General features: G+C 48.9%; 2 long non-coding RNA genes across 3 annotated transcripts in view; one reads left to right on the forward strand and one right to left on the reverse strand.

Moving 5' to 3' along the window:
- The window catches only part of LOC138529512 (uncharacterized), a 230,096-nt gene that overhangs the window by 192,194 nt on the left and 17,520 nt on the right, over positions 1 to 20,382 (forward strand). The window lies entirely within an intron of this gene.
- Positions 1 to 20,382, reverse strand: part of LOC138529513 (uncharacterized) — a 376,286-nt gene that overhangs the window by 137,608 nt on the left and 218,296 nt on the right. Inside the window, exon 3 of one of the 2 annotated variants that reach the window (XR_011284841.1) lies at positions 7,675 to 7,909. The exons of the other annotated variant lie outside the window; for it this stretch is intronic. This is a non-coding gene — a long non-coding RNA (uncharacterized lncRNA). Of the gene's footprint in view, positions 1 to 7,674; positions 7,910 to 20,382 lie in introns of those variants that run through there. 2 annotated transcript variants of the gene reach the window in all.

Below are 20,382 nucleotides of genomic sequence, written 5' to 3' on the forward strand. Positions count from 1 at the left end.
TGAGGTTTGTGCAAGCATTGTGAGCCCAATTCAGTTTAAAGCCATCCCATATCAGGTGCGTTCCCTCTTGTATCAGTTTTACCCCCTCCCCCATTCTTTGATCCCTTCAACAATAAAAGAAATTGCCCAGTACAGTCCCAAACATAACAATATTGTTGGGAACACAATAGCAGTAAAGCACAAGCCACACTCATAGGAGTAGGCTCTAGTGGCACTAATATTTCCCCTACTGCTAACTACAGGTGTAGCGCTGTCATTGACGGCTCTCCTTTCTGCCATGTTATTACCTATAGACTGAGATATAATGGGTTAAGTACACATTCATTTACATCCATTTACTTTTAAAATCCCTGAGGGTAATAGCACTATTTCTCGTACGGGAAACCAGTAAGAGAGAGAGAAAATGAGAGCGAGAGAGAGAGAGGGAGACAGAGAGAGAGAGAGAAAGAGAGAGAGAGAGAGAGAGAGAGATAGAGAGATAGAGATAGCAGGCAAAGTACAGATTATAGTAGACACACTTTTAGGGAACAGACAAAGAGGGAGGTAGATAGTGGACAAATCGTAAAAGCACATTTGTCTCTTATATAACATTATGGTATCTTGCTTTTCTGGTAATTATTTACATAATTTTCACATTTTCACCTTTTTTCCCCTTAATGTCCTGATTTACTCATTAATTTGTAATTTCCATTAGGGTACAGCTGTGCTTTGTTGCTCTTGCTCTTCCCCTTCTGGCACTGTACTGCTGTGTGCTTTCCTGGAGAGGTGTATCCAATATTTCAGGCCCTTAACTTTCACTGCAGATGGTGTGTAATACACTACTTCATAAGGCCCATGAAATCTTGGAGAATTCCATCCTCTCACAAAACTCCTAATGTACACCCATTTTCCAGGCATTATCTGTGTATCGGGACTATCTGCTGCTGCAGTGTTCGTGTCAGTTTCACTTTCTCATTTGAAGGGGGGTGCAACCTGTTTTGCTATACTTCTTACTGCACGTGTGAGTTCAGTCAAATAATCTTTAAACTCTTCATCGAGTATCGTGGCTGTTCTATGTGTGTCAGATGTCCTCCTAATTGGAGGGATTGGTGTTTGCATACGTCTACCTGTTACTATCTTGTGTGGGGACAAGTGGTGGTCTTTACTTGCTGTGTGCGCAATTGAAACAGCACGAGGGGCAGGCAATACACCTAATTTTTCTTAATGGTGTGACACAATTTTGACCGCTTAATTTTAAGGAGGCTGTTGATTTTTTCGACAATTCAGTTCTCTTGCAGGTGGTAAATGGGACATTACCTGTGTTTTATTCCTATCAGGGACGTCACTTCCTTGAATAGGTCATTCACAAAGTGGGTTCCGTGGTCGGAGCGTATGACGTCACAAATGCCCCATCGCGGGAAACCTCTCTCATTAAAACCTTTGCTGCACATTTCGCATCTGGGTGGGCGCAGGGTCCTGCCTTCACCCAGCGTGAAAAGGGGCAGACCACCACAATGAGATATCTTGCTCAATTGCATCTTTCCCCCATGTCTGCATAATCAATATGCAATTCATGGAAGGGTCCGATGGGGCGGGGCAACGTTCCTCACAGTGTTCTCAAAGTCATTCCAGAGTTGTACGTCTGACATGTTGTGCATTCAATAGTCAATTTTGCTATGTGATCCTGCAACTGTGGAATGAACCAATCTTCCTCTATATCTACTGCTATGTGTTGTTTCATTGTATGTGCTGGGAAGTGCAACTGTTGAAATGCAAGTTGTAAATGCTCTAAGGGCATTACTACTTTTCCTGTGCTATCTTGGTGCCACAGGAGATTTGTCGCGGACTGTGTCCACCCCCTCTTTGACCACAGTTCTTGTTCTTCGATTGGGCCTCTTTTTTGCAAATCTATTATTTGCAAAATTGGCATTGAATTGTATCCCAACTCTCTCTTCTTGCACACTTCTTTTCAATATATACTCTGCTATTTAGGGTTTTTGAAAGTACGCTGCCTCTTTCGCAGCGGCATCTGCTGCCGCGTTTCCCAATGATATGACGTCACCTTTATTGGTATGGGCTTGGCACTTCACTAAGGCCACTACTGATGGCTCTGCTCATGCTTGTATGAGCTCTTTCAAGAGTTCTGCATGCTGAACTGGGGACCCATCTGCCCTTCTGAATCCTCTTCTTCTCCACCTTGACAACGTGTACCGTTGTGGTCATATACACCGAACCAGAGTATATCGTCACTGCGCATCCTTTTGCTGCGTGTAATGCTTCAATTAATGCTACAAGTTCTGCCGCTTGTGCGGAAAAACGCATTGATAACCATTTCTGTACCAGTGTCTCATACTCCCTGTCTTCCAACTGCTGCTCCCACATGTTTTTCCCCTGTCTCTGGACAAATTGAAGCTGACCCATCCACAAAGTACACTTCACCCTCCTCTAGGCCGTTCCTGTTTGCTTTGGGAATGTCATCACGCTCCCCTTTATGTGTGGCACAATCATGATTTTGCATGTCTTCCACTGTGCATGGTTCTGTAATAAATGTAGCTGGATTTACCGTTTTGCATCGTACGATATGAATGTTGGAGCTGGAGAGTATTATCTCATATGCTGTATCACTTTGTGTTGTCAGTGTGGACTTGGATCTCTCAAGAATTGCAAATAAAGAGTGTTCAACGAACAATGTTACTGAGCATCCCATCTCAATGGTGGCGCTTTTTTCAATTGCAAAGACGGCGGTTGCGAGAGCCTTTTTGCACGTAAAGTGTACTTGCATCATAGCGTCGAGCTTGCCGCTGTAGTAAGCTAGAGGTTTGTGTCCTAATGATGTATTTTGGGTCAGGACAGCTGTCATAAGAGTACCATCACAGTGTGAGAACAGGTAAAATTCCTGTTCAAAGTCTGGGATGGCTAGGACTGGGGCAGTGGAAATGAGCTCTTTCAACGTGTCAAAGGCAGTGTTAATTTCTTGTGTCCATGTAATTGCTGTGTTTTCTTGCTGCGCTTCTTTTAGTGCCTGTAACAAGGGCCTTGTGTATGCTGCATAGTCTAGTATCCATGCTTGGCAGTAGTTACATATGCAGAGAAATGTCTGCATGTCTTTAACTGTTTTGGGTCAGATTGTTGCGCGCACAGCTGCTGCTCTATCAGGAAGTATGCGCTTGCCATCTTTCGATATTAGCTTCCCCAGGTACAACACTTCTGCTAGCAATTACTGCAATTTCCCTCTGTCCACCTTGTACCCCTTTTGTGCCAATAAATGTAGTAATGTGATGGAGTCTGCCCTGCACTGTTCTTCATCTTCGCCACAAACCAACAGGTCGTCTACGTACTATATCACCGTACATTTGACATCGATATTTCCAAAGTGTTCATGCAGTATTCTGTTGAAAATATTCGGGTTTTCACAGTAACCTTGTGTTAACTTGCAATGTTCGTACCTTTTCCCCGCTAGGGTGAATGCTGTTAAGTATTGTGAACCTGGGCGCAGTGGTACCGAGAAAAAAGCATTTTTCAAGTCTACCACTGTGAAACACGTTGCAGATTTTGGTATGCTGCACAAAATGGATGCAGGGTTGGGGACAAGGGGAAACTCCTTCTGTATGATGTCATTAAGTGGTCTTAAGTCCTGTATTATCCCCTAAGCCCCGCCCTTTGCTTTTTTAATTGGATAAATTGCTGTGTTGCTGTGTTGCATGGTGAATTTGATGGTACTATAATGCCTTGTTGTAATAATGCATGTATTGTCTCTTTTATTCCGTCTTCCTCTTCCCTTGACAGGGGGTATTGTTTTACACGGGGCAGTACTGCCCCAGGTTTGAGTTTTATCTTAACTGGCTTCACCTCTTGTAAGAGCCCTACATCATGGAGGTTAGTAGTCCATAGTTTGGTGGGTACCTGTTGCATATCTTCATCAGAAAATGTTGAGGGTGAACTGACAATGGCCATGAGGGGATTTGTCACTTGTCTGTGCTGAATAATTATGTCGCAGGGCATGCAAATTTCCATTATTATCTCTCCATCATTGTCAGTGAACAGCTCTTCCTCTGTTAAATCGTGCAGCGCTATGTTGGAGTCTATGCATAGAACTGTCCGCCACTCGCATCCCTGCGTGTACAAACCTATCACCGCGATACGTGTTGCCGACACCTGCACACCTTGTAAATCTAGGGACAACATGGTCCCAGGTACCACCTCTGGGGCAGCTATGGGTCAGAAAACAAAGTCAGAAGGTATTATCCAATCCTATTGCATTATTTCGGGCACCACTCTTACCAAAACCTGTATTCCATACACAAACATGTCTGCATCAACAGGCACTCCCCAAACTGTTATCTCATTAGCAATTGTGTTAATTAATAACATCGCTCTAAGGGGGCATATCCCCGGGGTCGAGTACACTATGCCTCTTTCAGTAAAGGAGATTGTCATATTGAGCTTGCTAAGAAGGTCCCTCCCCAGCAAATTGATTGGTGAGTCTTCATGGTACAATAGGGTGTTCGCACCGTCTTCCCACCTACCGTGATGTCTAAATCTTTAGTGTATGGATCGTGACTACAGCCCCAGAAAAACCCTGTGTTTCCAACTTCCAGTCTGACAACGGAAACCAGCCTTCTATTAGGCATGATTTTACTGCCCTGAGTCCACCATAAAGATGAACTGCCTATCACCTATCTCTGCCCCCACCAGTGGTTCCTCGTCTGGACATAGGGTAGTCAATAGGATTGGACATGTAAGTGCTCTCTGTGGACTGTCCTAGTTTGGGTGTGTGTTTGTCCCTGGAAAATAAAAAACATTTTCCCCTACCATGTTCGTCCCCCGAAATGGTGCTGGCGCGCCATTAGCAGTAGTGACGAAAGGGTTACTGTGTGTGTTTACCATTTGGTCCTGGCGTGTTAATCATTGCTATGTCCCATGAGGTGGTGCTCTCCGCTCTTAGATATGGCGGGTGTCAGCCTGTTCCTCTTGCCTGTATCCACCCATAGGCTACCCATAGGGGCTGCCTCAGTGGGGGTGGCCATACTGCTGCTCGTGGTTTAATCCTTGTGTATTTTAATAGTATGCCATGGAGCGGGTGCGACATTCCCTCGCAAAGTGGCCCACCTCCCACATAACCAACATACTCCTTGTCCCCCCTCAGGGTCCCTGTCCTCTATACCCTCCTCTCTGTCCTCGGTACCCACCTCTTCCTCTTCCAGGTCTTCCTGGCCATTGGGCCCCTCCATATTGCTCCTCTCCAGCCCATTGTTCCTGTCCATTTGCTGCCCAAGTTGCTGCCATTCTCGCTTGTAATTCTACCTGCCCCTCCTCTCCATCTCCCTGCCTGTCTGCAGGGAGGGCGGCTGCTACTGCTGCGACCTTCAACAACTTATTTTGTACAGGCTTCACCTCGTCTGCCAATCTCTTCTGTGCAATTTCCTTCTCCCTTTCTTTGATCCTTCTACAGTGGTGTACTATAATGCTTTGTATTTCTGGCCAACCCTTGGCCTCGATCCCAGCTATTTTATCTAAGGCCTTCTGTACCTTCTTCAGGAGGCCTTTCTTGATTATGAAGTAAAAGAGGGAGGTGGACTGGTCCCAAGCGGTACCTATCTCCGCCCTCCACATATCCTTGACCGGAGAATGTATTGCGCAGCATCTTCATCGTCCCCCATGGTGCATTGCATCACCGAATGTAAGTTGGGTTATCAGGGAAGGTTCTACGCAATGCATCCCACACATGTGCCCTCACATTATTAAATGATGCTCCATCATGGTGGTCACTGTCTATCGTCACTCCTGGGAATCCTGCCTTCACCCACACTCCATTAGATTGATCACCCACTGCGGACACTAATAAGCTCTTGACATCTCCCATTGCTAGTGGAACCCCGGCAGTGTTTTTCTCAAAAGCATATATCCATTTACTCGCACCCCAGAAAGTGGGGGCAAGGTCTTTAACAAGTTAGCCTCATCCATTAGTGCCCAAGGTACATAGTGAGGCCTTCCTGCACCCTTGTGGATGAGAGACATCTGTACATTTGTTCTTTCTTTCCCCTTACCTACCTTTGTCCCTTTCCTGTTTGCCAATGCCATTCTTCCCGTCCTGTTTCTCAACCTTCCCTGCCACTTCTCTTCTTCCCCGCCCACCTATGGTGTCATGTACTGTACCTGCAAGCCTCCTGCTATTGCTCCTTCCTCATACTCATCGGTGTCATTCCAACACTCCTCTTCTCTCTCGGATGTCACACTACCTTGGCCTGTGCTTACGTGGTCACCTTCCTGCCCTACTCGCACTATTTTTACTGGGGCACTATCAATGCGAAAGAGGAAGTCCACGGACTTCCATTCATCTTCAGTGACGACGGAAGGTGTTTTCGGCAGTGGTGGTAACGGTGTTTGTCCGCTCCCCGTCGCCAGCAGCCTGTCAACGCATCAGGATGCTAATCATGCCAGTTCTGTTTGGGTATTGATAATGTGGTCTTCTATATTGCGGGTTACCTTCCCTATGTCATCTGGGGGTGTACTTGTTGGGCCACAGGAGTTAGTAGGGTCATACGGGGGAGGAGGCGCTACTGCTAGTGACGTTGGTGCACTAGGCCGGGGTAAATATAACGGGTCACAATATACTTCTGCAGGTTTGGTCATCAATGGGTACAGCTTTTTAGGTTCTTCCCATTTACCTTTTCCTTCCCCTCCTTCTTTCGGAGTTGTGGCGACTACAGGCTGTGACTCTCTGTCTTTGTTTTTGGCATGTGGAACCTCCTCAAACAAACACCAAAGGTCTAATAGCTCTCTTCTCTTTTGGAGCTGCTTCACCTTGTATTTGATTGTTAGGTAGGTTGCCACAAGGTCCAACACGGCCTTATCAAAAGACCCTCTGTCTGGCCATATTAGGGACAACCCCTCCCCCTTTGTTTCCGTTAACCATTGCTTGTGATACTTTATCTTCTCACTGTATAATGGGAGGTGTTGACATATATGCAAGAGGGGCGTATCTGCACCCATTATGTGTATTTACTGGTTAAGTGCGTGTATATGTGTAGATGTCTCAATCGCTACCATCAAATCTTATTTCGTTAAAATTCTATTGCCACAAAAACCTTCTATTGTATACATTGAAACATTGTGATCACACTTTTAGTCAAATTTTGAACATTTCATAATGATAACAAATAACCAAAGAACATCAAACACTTAAAACATTGACGTGACACACTGACGTACTCTACTCACGACAAAGAACATGAAACATGTACCCGTACTTCCCTTCTTACTCATGGCCCCCTGCTATGGACCCAGAGTCTTCCCTTCTCATTCACAATCCACAATCTCCCCTCCCTGGCCCCTTTTGGACCGACCTCTAGAGAACGTTTACCAAGAGTAAAGAAAAAGAATAACTAATATTTTCGGAGTCTTCTCCATATACAAGACTCCCACATATTTCTTGTTCAACCTTTATAATCCTGTACTGGTTGAGACAGTACTACGCGGTGCCGCCTACACCCCCTTTCGGAGCTAGGTTCCTGTACCTCCTCTTATTCTGTCACCTTATATAAAATCCGAATGGCCATATGAAGAAAGAAAGAAAGATTGCTCACTCATAAATGCTCTAAACCCACGAGTTGTTCCTCAGTTACTTAATCTGACTTTGTTCCCATTACCCTTACACTTCCTTTAGTTTTCCTCGCAATCAATACTCACGTGTCCGTGTTGATCCGAGAGCCTCCGTGCGTGGTCTATCCACAATCGGGGTGCCGCCCCCAATCAAAAGCCGAACCCGGCTCGGGCAAGCAGTGTGGTGGGTATTTGCAAAGCCGGGACCCGCAGAACCTGTTCAGGAGCGTACGCGTTTTTAAGCACCAGTCAGCCATAGGTGGAGGTGGTCTTGTTGGGGGTGCCCCGGATCTCGCCGCAATGCTTCGGGGCTTTCCCGTATCATCACCTAGTCGGGGTCACCAAATGAAAGTGGTCATTCCCCAAAAATACAAACACAAAACTCAGAATAAATGGACGCACCCCAGTAGGGAATGAGACCAGGAGAAAGATTGCGAGTCAAACAAAGTAGTCTTTATATAATAGTAAAGTGAGGCATGCAGAGGACTCTGCTGCTCCGAGAGCACTCTGCCAACAATACAGAAACATGACATTTTAACCACAATCCTCGTCATTGATGACGATTTCTATAAGTGTTTCATGGTGCTACTTCATTGGCTCGTTTAGCTTATACATTATACACTATAAGGTGACGGTGCTGCTCGATTGGCTGGTGCTGAACTTGTTGCTTCTTGTGGCATGTGGGTCAGATGGGCTCATCTGGGAGGGGTGAAGGTTAGGCTGAGTCCACACCATCAGTCGTTTAACTAATCTAAGCTACACAGTAATTATTGGCATGTAGTGATTAATATAAGACATAAAACTTCATACAGACTATGCAGGGTTGTCTATACATTTTTGTAAACGGCGCACATTCTTGACTTGGGCCTCAGTGGCGACAGGGGCGCAATGGTCCTGGTGCCTTATCTGATAGTGCTCTCCTGAGATTTATTGACATGGAGCCTCATGGTTCAAACAAATGGATTGATAGGTGTTAGTACAGGGAGAATATTTGATCACTCTGGATTAGTTATATGGGGGGCCATCTAGGGTGGCCCATGGGGATGGATCTCATCGTCTGCTACATGAAAGAAACACAGGGGAGCAAGGGTTATACAGGCAATAATTCCTAAAGGTGGGGGGGCGTTGGAGGAGCTGGGGCAGTTTTGTGGAGATGGATGATTTTCGCAAGCCAGGTTTCGGCCCGGTCACACACAGTGCATTGATCTCAGAGGAAGAGAAGAAATACATTGTCAGTTTGCAATAATTAGTGGCCAAGCTTCCGTGAGAACTGGACAGCCGTGGCACAGAAAGGGTGGAGGAGGTGGGGGTGAACTGTGTTCGGCGCTGGAAGAAGGGATAGAGAGCTTGTTAGAAATCATAGTGCTGCCTAATAAAAGATGGAGTCAGGACCATACAAAATGGAATCTGGGGACGTACGAAATGGAAAATGTTATGTGCCATGCAATGGCTTCCAAGCTCTGTCGCCAGTAGCCCGGACCCAGGGATGTCTCCAGCAATTGAATGAACTTAACTTCCACTTCATACCGGATGTAGGGGGGGTCAAAAAGACCCTTTCTCTTTTACACTTCCTTAACAGATTGAGTCCGACCGAGGTAGTCATTTCACCAGTAAGGCAATGAATAAGATGTGAGAAATTCTGAGAGTAAAAAGAAAATGACGTATCACCTAAATCCATCGTGGGGAGGAGGGGGTAGAACAATATGATAAAACAATTCTGGGAATTTTAAAGACATTTGTGGTGGATTCTGAGTCCAGTTGAGACTTGCAATTACCACTGGTCCTTATGGCTCTGGTGTCTATCACTACCTCTGCTACTAAGATAGCTAATTTTGAACTCATAACTGCTAGAAAACAGTTATTGTCTCCACATCTGTTATACTCAAGACAGGAACAGACATTGATTGATTGATGCCTCTACCACCCATGAATATTTAGAAAATATCCACAAACACCTTCAGCATGCATTTGCTTATGCCCAATGAAACTGTGAAAAAATTGGAGTAAGTACAAAGATGTACTGCGATCTACAAACAGACAAAAAGAAATATGTGGTGGGTGACCAAGTTGTTCTCTATAATTGCCAGAGAAGCAAGTCTAGGGCGTGGAAGATTCTTTCTAAATGAAGAGGTTTTTGCAAAATTACCGATTATACAGGGCTTGCAAAATCTACTAGCCGATTAGCATTGGCGAGTAGTTTTTATGAACGGGGAGTACCATTTGTATGATACTCGACCTTGCTGGTGAGTATGGGGATGCTAGAAACATACTATTCATTTATTGCAAACACACTTTGTTTGAAGTAAATGGCAACTTCAAGTGTCACAGTGCATGCTTGACAGGGTTGCACCAAATATGAAGTGCGCTTATGGTGACGTACACCATTTTACAAAAAGCACTGGTAAATATTTTGTCACCAGTCAGCTTGGGGCAAGTGCATTTCTCTTAGGACGAGTATATAAACTAAGGAACTCGCCCTGCAGGTCTAGTGGGATTTTTAAGAATTTGCAAGGCCTGGCCTATATCTCTGGTTGTCTACAAAATACAAAATAAAAATGTGGAACAGACAGATAAACGCTGGGCCTGCATGAGTCAACTGAAGAACTATCATCCGCAACGGTTCTTAATCAGATTGAGGAATCATCTCTTCCCAACCATTGGTGATCTCTGAATGAGCAATATGTGTTAGAAAGTTTGGTAAAGCTGTTTAGATGAATTGATGAATGTCTGGAAGATATTGTTAAATAATAAATTACCTGTTGTTTCTCACAGATAAATCTACATCTTGATATTAAAAAAATTATAGGATGAAAAAGTCATCTGTGTCAATATTTTATATAAAACCAGCCTTTCTAACCATCTCTTTTAGTTAATAAAACTTGAAGGTATTTACAGCTTTGGAAGAAGGAGGGGAGGTGAGAGAACCAACACCCTCTGTCCAGGAAAAGAAGAAGTCAATGTGGAATGATGTTGAGGAGCCAAGATGTGAGTCGGGGCACTGTGAAAAGAAACATTTTGAAACCAACATTTTCCTTTGGAACTGCATACAAACATTGTATCAACTACCCAGACAACTACCACCATTGAAATATGTCAGTGACAGATGAATAATCTTCCTACTCTTAACCAACAACAAGCCTAACTGTGACATACCAAGATCTATCAGTTGAGTGAACTCTTGGCTGACCAGGAACAGCCTATAGTTTAACTCAAATGTAATCTGCCCTGCAAAAGATGAGAGGTGGGGATTTGTCCAGAAACAATCAGAGTGGCCAAGAACTAGTCCTGATGGATACCAAACTAACACTGGAAATGCAAAACACCTTACACGTTTCTTTCACCTGCATTAGAACACACCCATTATGCTAATTTCAATTTTATGAACACGAACCCGGTGGTCATATCCCGTGTGTATCCAGTCCCAACTATGTCACAGTACATATTGACAGCCTAAAACACCTACTAAAGAAAATACAGGACACTCAAACTACATCAGGATGAAGGCTACGACCACTCAAACAATGCAAACCTATTGCACCTGCACTCCGAACTCTCACTCTCCGCTGACTGCCAGTCAGAAACAAATACACTTCAAAGCTCTTTGCATCACACGCTATCAGGGCTGGCCTTAGTGCTAGCAACAACGAAGACAAGTAAAACAACTGTCACCCCCCTCCCCAGGTCAAGCAGGTGGGGGGGTTCCTTCCATGCAGGAGCGGGGAGTTAATCACTTCAATAGGGTGCCGATGCTAAACCAGCATGGGGCAGCCTTTGAAAGGCTTCCACTCTGCTGTTTTATCATCGGCACTCTATTGAAAGGAAATGCGCTACCGTCTCTTGCTCGAGCTGGCGAGAGTGGGCCACATTTCCTTTCAATAGGGCCCCTTCACCCACCACGCCAGCTCAGGAGAGCCCTTGAAAGACTCCCCCGAGCTGGCGTTGTGGGGGAGGGGGGGCTAATGTGGCAGGTCTAAAGCCGGCCCTGCCCACTATGCCACTCAGGGATTGGAATTCATCCAAAGGAAAATCAGACCCTGCCACCCAATGAGGCCACTGTGATGTTTGGACTCATCCAAGTCACGTATCACGGGAGCAGGGGAAGTGACGCCACGGGAGGTCAGAGAGCCAGGGAAGTTCCTGCCGGAAAGACAGTTAATGTTGGCGGTCTCGTGCGGGCCGCCTCCGTGAGCCCCCCACCCCCTGTAGAACAGAGACACGGAGACGTGGATGTTGTCGGTGTGGGCTCCCCGGTGAACTGACGTCACCAGGAGCCGCCCCGTTTATTTAAACAGGCACGCGACGGAGTTGACGTCACTCCGTCGCGTGCGGACCCTTAAAGGGGCAACGCCACACTCCTCCTTTTCCATAACAACAAATTGGAAATAGGAGTACATAACTAGCACACATCTAGAACACACAACACTCTGTAAGTTTCAACAAAACCCCCATTTATTGACAGCCACCCCGGATCCCCCGTGTGTACCTGTCATGGCCTGACCATTCATCCCCGGTCAGCCTCCCCGCTCAGTCCGTAACATAGTCACTGAGACGGGCAGGTTTCCCACGCCCTGATCTCAGGGGGTACCTCCTGCCGCCGTCTCGGGCTGGTGTTCCGGGGGTGGGTCCGCCTCGAGCCGGCGATTCCACTACGGCGCTTTCTCCCCCACCTTCATCCAAAACGCCTTCGCTCTCTCGGCTGTCCGGGTCGTCCACTCGGGATTCACCAATCTTCCTGAAGAAGGACGCATTCCTGGTCACTGATGACGTTCCATCTGATGCAGTCACCATTGACCCCTTGACTGCCACCACGTCCAGTGGAGCAGGCTCGTATGTGAGTGACAATTTTCCATGGGGATGGCGATTTCTCACCAGCACCTCATCCCCAAGAGCAATGTGTGGGGGTCTGAGCCCCCTCCGGATGTTCTCCATCTGCGTCCTGATCTGTCTGTCCTCTTCCACCTGCTCATTGTTGATGACGGCGGGGTCCCGGTCCCCCAGTTCCGGTATGACATCTCTCGGGCACCGCTGGAATAGTGCTTCGGCCGGGGCCACCCCCGTAGACGAGTGAGGGGTGGTGCGATAGCCTCGTAGAAATACGTACAGAGCCCTCTTCAGACACTCCCCTTTTCCATGGGCAATGCGGAACACCTTGTTGAGGGTGCGCATCATTCGCTCGGCCTCCCCGTTGGCACGGGGCCACAGTGGGGTGACCCGTCGGTGTTGAATGCCATACTCTTTCATGAGCTCTGCGAAGCTCTCCCCCTGGAACGGGGCTCCGTTGTCCGAGCACAGCACAGAGGGGAGGCCATGAGTGGCAAAGATCTTTTCCAGCGCCACCACCACGTTCTCAAACGTTCTTCGCTCCACCGCCTCCAGCACTGTCTTCCAGGCACCCTTCTGCATGGCCTCCCTCAAGATGGAGAAACACTCGTCATTTTTCGACGCCGCCTCTAGTTCTTCCACCTGCATGGAGTTGGGTGTCGCAGTCTCTACAACTAGGCAGACGTGTTCGTCAGCTTCCTCCGCCGACGCCGACTCCTGCGAGTCGTTCCTGGGGTGACGAGATAGGTAGTCCGCCGCATTGTTGGCGCCGGGACGATAAGTCAATGACACCCCGTACTCCAGCAGGGCGAGCATCCACCGCTCAATCCTTACTGGCGGGCGAGATGACGAGCCCGCCATGATCGGCAGCAGCGGCTTGTGGTCCGTGACCACGGTCACGGGACGCCCCAGAATGTACAGGCGGAAGTGTCGACAGCCCCACAGCACCGCCAGGGCCTCCCTCTCTATTTGAGAGTATCGTTGTTCAGTGTCAGACAGGGCCTTACTGGCGTAAGCTATCGGCCGGACCTCTTGGTCTTTTCCTACTTGTGTAAGCACCGCCCCTAGCCCATATGGGCTGGCGTCTACCACGATCTCCGTCTGCAGGCCTGGGTCAAAGAATGCCATAGTGTCATGCGCCGCCAGTGCCCCCCGAATGTCGTCAAACGCCGCCTGTTCCAGAGGGCCCCACTGCCAGGGGGTGTCCTTCTTGGTGAGCGCCCTCAGGGGCTCAGAGCGGGATGCGAGATTTCTGATGAACCGGCCGCAGTAAGTGACCATCCCCAGAAAACTCCTCACCTCCGCAACATTTTCAGGCGGGCGCGCCTCCTTGATGTCTCTCACTTTGCGGGGATCTGGTGACACCCCATCAGCCTTGAACACGAACCCAAAGAATTCGATCTCCGTCTTCAGAAATTCGCATTTGTCCTTATGCAAGGTGAGACCCAGCAGACGTAGCCGTTCAAAAGTCCTGGACAGGCGTGCCAGGTGCTCTGTTTCGGACTTGGCATACACCAGGATATCATCGCTGATATTGATGACGCCCTCCAGATCCGCCAGTGCACCTCTTATTATGTTTTGAAAGACCTCCGCTGCCGAGGACACCCCAAAGCTTAGTCTTTTATATCGGTAGAGCCCCCGATGTGTGGTAAAGGTAGTGATGTATCTGGATTCGGGGTGCAAGACCACCTGATGATAGCCCGATCTCAGGTCGAGTTTTGAGAAGAATCTTGCACCCTGCAGCTCTGCAATAATGTCATCGATGGTGGGGGTGAGGTGTCTCTCTCTCTTTATGGCCTTATTGGGCAGTCGCATGTCCACACAGATTCTCACAGCATCGGGTTGTTTAGGCTTGCGGGCAATGACGATGGGGGACACCCAGGTGGTGGGTCCATCCACCTTTTCGATTATGTCCAACCCCACGAGATTGTCAAGCTCACGATCCACCAGGTCCCTAAGATGGAACGGAACCCGTCGGTGCTTCAGCGCCACTGGTTGTATGGATTCGTCGATATGGAGCCGGACCGGCTCACCCACCAGCTGTCCAATGCCCTCAAACAGGGATCCATGTTTGGCCAGGAGGACCTGGATGTCCTCCAAGTATACTGCATAGGCGAATGTGACGATACCCAGTGCCTCCGCCGCGGCACAACAGAGCAGGGTGTTATCGCTCACCGGTGTCACGTAGAATCGAGCCCGTATGTGTGAGTCCCCATACTGCACACCGGCCACGAAAACACCATCCAGAGGCAAAGGCCGGTCCCCGCCGAAAGTGAATATGCGTGCCTTTGGCGCCGCCAGCGCAGGCGGGGCCAGCATGGTCTTGTAATGCTGGCGGGCCATTACGTTTACCGATGCGCCAGTGTCCACTAGCATCGGCACAGAGTCTCCATTCACCAGCACATTGCACCTGGGTTGTCTCTTGGAGCGGGACTTAAGCATGCTCACGCTGGACACGAAAAACACGTTCTCCTCATCATCGTCCTCCTCCTTGTCCTCCTGGGGGGCTCCTTCGTCCCCTTGGTCCACTTGGGCAACGTTGGAGGCCCTCTGGGGGCGGAAGAACCCGGCTCGAACTGGTCCTCTTGGCACTACCTTGGGCGCGGCCGATTTGCACATTCTTGCGAAATGGTCCGGGCCCGCACATCTGCCACATTTGACACCCATGGCCGGACACTCTGCGGGGTGTGGGAGATCATAGCCACACTTCGAGCACGGGACATTCGACCCCTGTGCGCGCTGACTCTGATTGTTCAAAGGGCGCCTTGACCCGCGGCCTCTTCCGACCGCGCAGATCTCTTCCAACTTGGCTGGGCGAACCCCCGCTTCCATCCTGGTTGCACGCAGTTCGGAGACTTCGTGGCACCTCCCCAGTTCTAGGATGCGAGGGAGGGTGATGCCCGGCTCGCGCAGGATCTGGCGTCTCAGCTTCCCCGAGCTGCATCCCTGAATGAGTTGGTTCCTGATCATGACATCGGGGTCATTCCAGGCACACGGTGCTGCCAGGCGCCGCAGCCGCCCAAAGAATACATCCAGAGTCTCGTCATCTTTTTGGCGGGCCGTACCCATAAGGAAGCGTTCATAGTCCACATTGGCCGTTGGCAGAAAATGATTATGGAGCGCCTCTTTGGCCGCCGCAAACGATCCATCCACCGGCTGTAGGGACATAAATACCTCATGCACCGCCGGGCCAGCAGAGTACAGTAGGGTGGCCAGCTTGCCGTCATCCGTTGTTTCCATTGTGGCCCTGAAATACATTTCCAGTCTATCCATCCACATCTTCCACCTCTGTCCAAGGCCAGATGGAGCACCTGAGATATCAAACTCAGGCATTGGTTGCAGGGACCCCGGTGGTTTCGGCGGAGGGACAGGTGGAAGTACAGGCGGTGCCTGACCCACAACAGCAGGAGGAGCAGCAGCAGCAGCAGCAGCAGCAGCAGCAGGATCCATAGTGGAGAGCGCACAGGCACCCCAAAAGAATGACAAGAAAAGGGGCCGCAACTCACCACCAGCCGTAACTCTTGCGGAGGTATCACCTCAGTCAGCCTGCCGACAATGATGTGTCCAAAAATTGAGTAGAGGAAGAGACCCCTATCTAACCAGCAGGCCTCACACGGAGTCTCTCAGCCTCTGCTCGACGTAATTAGCATAAATTGTCAAAATTTTTCCATGAAATTGACATGTGCTGTGTCCAGCGATCATCCGCCGCTGAAATGTCCAAAAATTAAACCCGGATGGCTCACCGACGCTTCGTTACGAAGCCGTGAGTCCCCAGGGCCTATTCACCAAAATGGCCGCCGGCCGCGTGCGTCGCTTCCTTCTCTGCGGTGTTCGGAGTTCATCGCGCGCTCACAATCGATCATCTGCGTCGCGTCGGAACTCCCCCGCATTTCATGGAAGCGATCCCGGTCTCGTCGCCACTGTTGGCGGTCTCGTGCGGGCCGCCTCCGTGAGCCCCCCACCCCCTGTAGAACAGAGACACGGAGACGTGGATGTTGTCGGTTTGGGCTCCCCGGTGAACTGACGTCACCAGGAGCCGCCCCGTTTATTTAAACAGGCACGCGACGGAGTTGACGTCACTCCGTCGCGTGCGGACCCTTAAAGGGGCAACGCCACAGTTAAGATTGGTGTGAAGTTGAAGAAAACCACCGTTTCAGAAGCTCTTGGTTGTCCTCTCTTTCTTTATACCCTGAGAGATGGGAGATCTGTTTGGGGTTTAGCGCCAGCTGGCACACGCATGGTCCTACGAGGGACAGCAAACTGGCGATGAGGTGGACGGCCTCTGGTATATCGCAATCCCAGGTCGGGATTTGGCGGGTGAATGCACACGGCGCTGCGTCGCTGAGTAAGGGACAGAGCAGTCTGTTCCTTTTCTGTGCTGAAAGATGATCTTTTTCATAAGCGACAAAGCAAATGCAAACCTCCCGACTTGAAGTGGAAGCGACGCATGTGAGAGCACAACAAAGGAAGGGCACACTGCCCTACTGCCTGGGTATCTGCAAGACCCACACCCCAACTGGAAACCCCATCCCCCAAGCCACATCTGTCATTGCAACTGCTGATGAGAGGGAACAGCAAGTAGCCTATTCTCTCAAGCCACACGTGAATGCCAAGCTGAGGAGGAGCTAGGGGCCCCACCGCTGCCTAGCACGTGCCCACCATGCCAGGGGAGGAAAAGAACCTCAGACTGCGCATCACTCCACCTACAGTCTTGCCCTCCCAACTGCAGGACAGCCTGATTACTCAGCTACCCATACACTCTGACCTGTCTGAGACCAGCAGTCTGGACTCCCGGTGGAAGCAGTGGGTGAGAGACTTTGAGGTCTACATAAAGGCCATAGGACCGCTGGGAGAGGAGAAGAAACACAGCCTGCTCACCCTCTCCATTGGCCCAAATGTGCGCAACATAGTGGACAAACTGCCAAGTGGGTCCACAGACACCTATGCCAATCTAAAACAGCACTCACTGACTACTTCACGCCCCACACCAACGTCGATTACGAACGGCATGTATTCCACATGACGAAGCAGCACAAAGGGTAGTCCATGGACACATACGTGATGCGCCTGCACATTCGACTCAAACACTGTGACTTCAATTACTCTAATGATGAGACACTGCATTCCCAAATTATTGCGGGGTGCGAATGTGCAGATTTTCGCAAAAGGTTACTCCAGAAACCACGGTCGCAGGAAGAGATGCTTCGTCTGGCAAGATTGGACGCAGCCCTGGAAATCCAGGTGGAAGGTCTGAATGACATTAAAATCTCACAAGGAAAAACAGAAGTTGTCCACAAAATTGACACAATGCCACCACACAAAGGAAACAGGAAACCATTCTGCTATCGCTGTGGATATGAATTCTCCCATGAAGGCACCTTCCCTGCCATAGGACAACAATGCTCCTGCAGGGGGGACAATCTTTTCAAAGCCACCTCATCAAAGAAACAGAGAGAGAAAGGAAGAGGGAAGAGCACAAGATAGAGCGCTGGCACCAGCGGAATGGCGGTCGAGCAGGACAACAAACTCTAAGCCCAAGGGGCATTCCCAAAGATACATCCGTTACTTAGTAGAACAGTCACAGATGGACAGCAGTCTATGGCGTCATCGGAAGAAGACTCCAGGAGAGAAACCTGTTGTGAAGACTCGAAAAGGAAGAATTACCTGTATGCAACGGCAACAGAACAAAGTCCAATGCTACTCCTCCCGATAAACAACATGGCGGCTGAATTCCTACTCGACACCAGAGCCAAGGTAAATATCATCAGCAAGGAAGTCTACAACATTCTCCCACATGCCCAAAGACTCCGACCAGCGGAAGTGAACATTTACCCCTACGGATCAAAAATGCTGTGCAAGGGATACTTTTTGGCACAATGCAAATACAAGATGGAGAAGAAGCACGTGTTGGAGGCTATGACCGACAGGGGGTGCATCCTGAACTTTAAAGCAGCGATAGATATGGGTCTCATACACGTGCTATACCGACTCATGGCCCACAAATACAAACACCCATCGGCCAAGATAGAACAACTCTTCCCCACATTATTCAAAGGGTTGGGCAAACTAAATAACTGCCAGATCAGACTGCATATCGTCCCACAGGTAACTCCAGTGGCCCAACAGTACCGCGGCATTCCAGTGAACATTCAAAGGCAAGTGGACGAAGAGCTGCACAAACTCTTGGCCGCAGACATCATGAAACCGGCTGGAGGACCCACCCCGTTGGTATCCCCAATTGTTCCTGTCCCCACGAGGGACTCACAAGACATTAGACTATGTGTGGATGTGCGCCGACCCAACAAAGCCATAATGAGAGAGCACCATCAAGCCCCCCGCTTAACAGACTTGGTCCACCTGCTAAATGGCGCCACTGTATTTTCGAAACTAGACCTAAACAAGGGCTATAATTGGACAAGGAATCCAGGAATGTGTCACTCATCTGGGGCTCTACCGCTATAAGAGGTTCCGCTTTGGAGTTTCATCAGCCGCTGAAATCTTCCAAGCTGAGATACACAATATCATCAAGCATATTCCTAACTGTTTGATGAATTACAGTGATGATATTTTGGCATTTGGGAAGGATCACAAACAGCATGATAACACCTTGACACGAGTATGGATGGCCCTGGAAGAAGCACACCTAACACTAAACCTGGACAAATGTGAATTCAGTAAGCAAACACTTTGATTCTTTGGTCATGTGTTTTCGGCCCAAGTCATGACTCCGGATCCTGAGAAAGTAACCGCTCTCACTGAAGCAGACTCACCAATGTATCTGATTTACGATCCTTTCTGGGAGTCGCCAGCTATTGCACCCGGTACATCCAGGACTTTGTATGAGTGAGTGAGCCGTTGAGAGCCCTTACTAAACAACAAGTGACATTTGAGTGGATAGAAACATGCCAACAAGCATTCAAACTCATTTAATAACACATTGCTGATGCCAAAAACATGGCTTATTTTAACACGGCGAGAGAGACAGAACTGGTGGTGGACGCCAGCCCAGTAGGTTTGGGCGCCATATTCACACAGATTGACCCTGCCGACGGGGAGAAGCGCCACGTCATCTCATAAGCCAGCCAGAGTCTTTCGAGAACAGAACAACCCTACTTACATGCCGTGAAAGAAGGACTAGCCGTCGTGTGGGCTTGCAAACATTTTCACTTATTTCTCTATGGGAAACCATTCACAGTGGTCACCGACCACCAGGACCTGCTGTTTCTATACGGGAACCCCCAAGCAAAATTGCCCCTCCAGGATCGCGAGATGGGGCTTCAGACTCCAAGACTACAGTTTCTATATCGTTCATCGCCCGGGAAAGATGACAATCCAGCCAACTTCTTTGTCTTGGTACCGTCGCAAGAATTCTCTTTCGCCACTCCCGTTAGCGGAGCAATACTTCCATTATGTCGTACAAGCAGCCGCACCAACAAGTGTCGACCTAGCCCTCATTGCTCAAGAGACAAAAATTGATCAAGCCATCCAGATTATCTTCAAATACATTGAATCGGGCCGATGGAAGCAGGGCAAATAAATGAGAGAGTGCACCAGCGCACACACACAACAGGACCTCGGGAGCTTAATGGCAGTGAGGGAAGAACTGGCCAGGTCAGAGGAGGGGCTGTTACTCAAGGGCACCAAGATAGTAATTTCTCTAACACTTCAAACAAAGGTTCTTGAACTTGCGCATGAAGGAAACTAGGGAATCGTATCCACCAAGAGAATGCTATGGCAGAAGGTCTGGTTTCCACAGTTGGATACACAGGTGGAAAAGCTCCTCTAGCAGTGTGCTACCTGTGCGGTAATTGGGCCCCTCACACAACCAGAACCCTTGCACATGACGGAAATACCTGAAAAGGCATGGGACTCTTTCAAACCCATCGAGGGAGGAGAATACAAACTAGTGGCGATGGATGAATACTCAAGGTTCCCAGATGTGCAGCTAATACCCTCCACAGCTGCATACCGCACCATACC

This window comes from Ambystoma mexicanum, assembly GCF_040938575.1.
Source record: "Ambystoma mexicanum isolate Mex_15411 chromosome 12 unlocalized genomic scaffold, UKY_AmexF1_1 Mex_chr12_unloc.1, whole genome shotgun sequence".
Classification (NCBI taxonomy): domain Eukaryota; kingdom Metazoa; phylum Chordata; class Amphibia; order Caudata; family Ambystomatidae; genus Ambystoma; species Ambystoma mexicanum.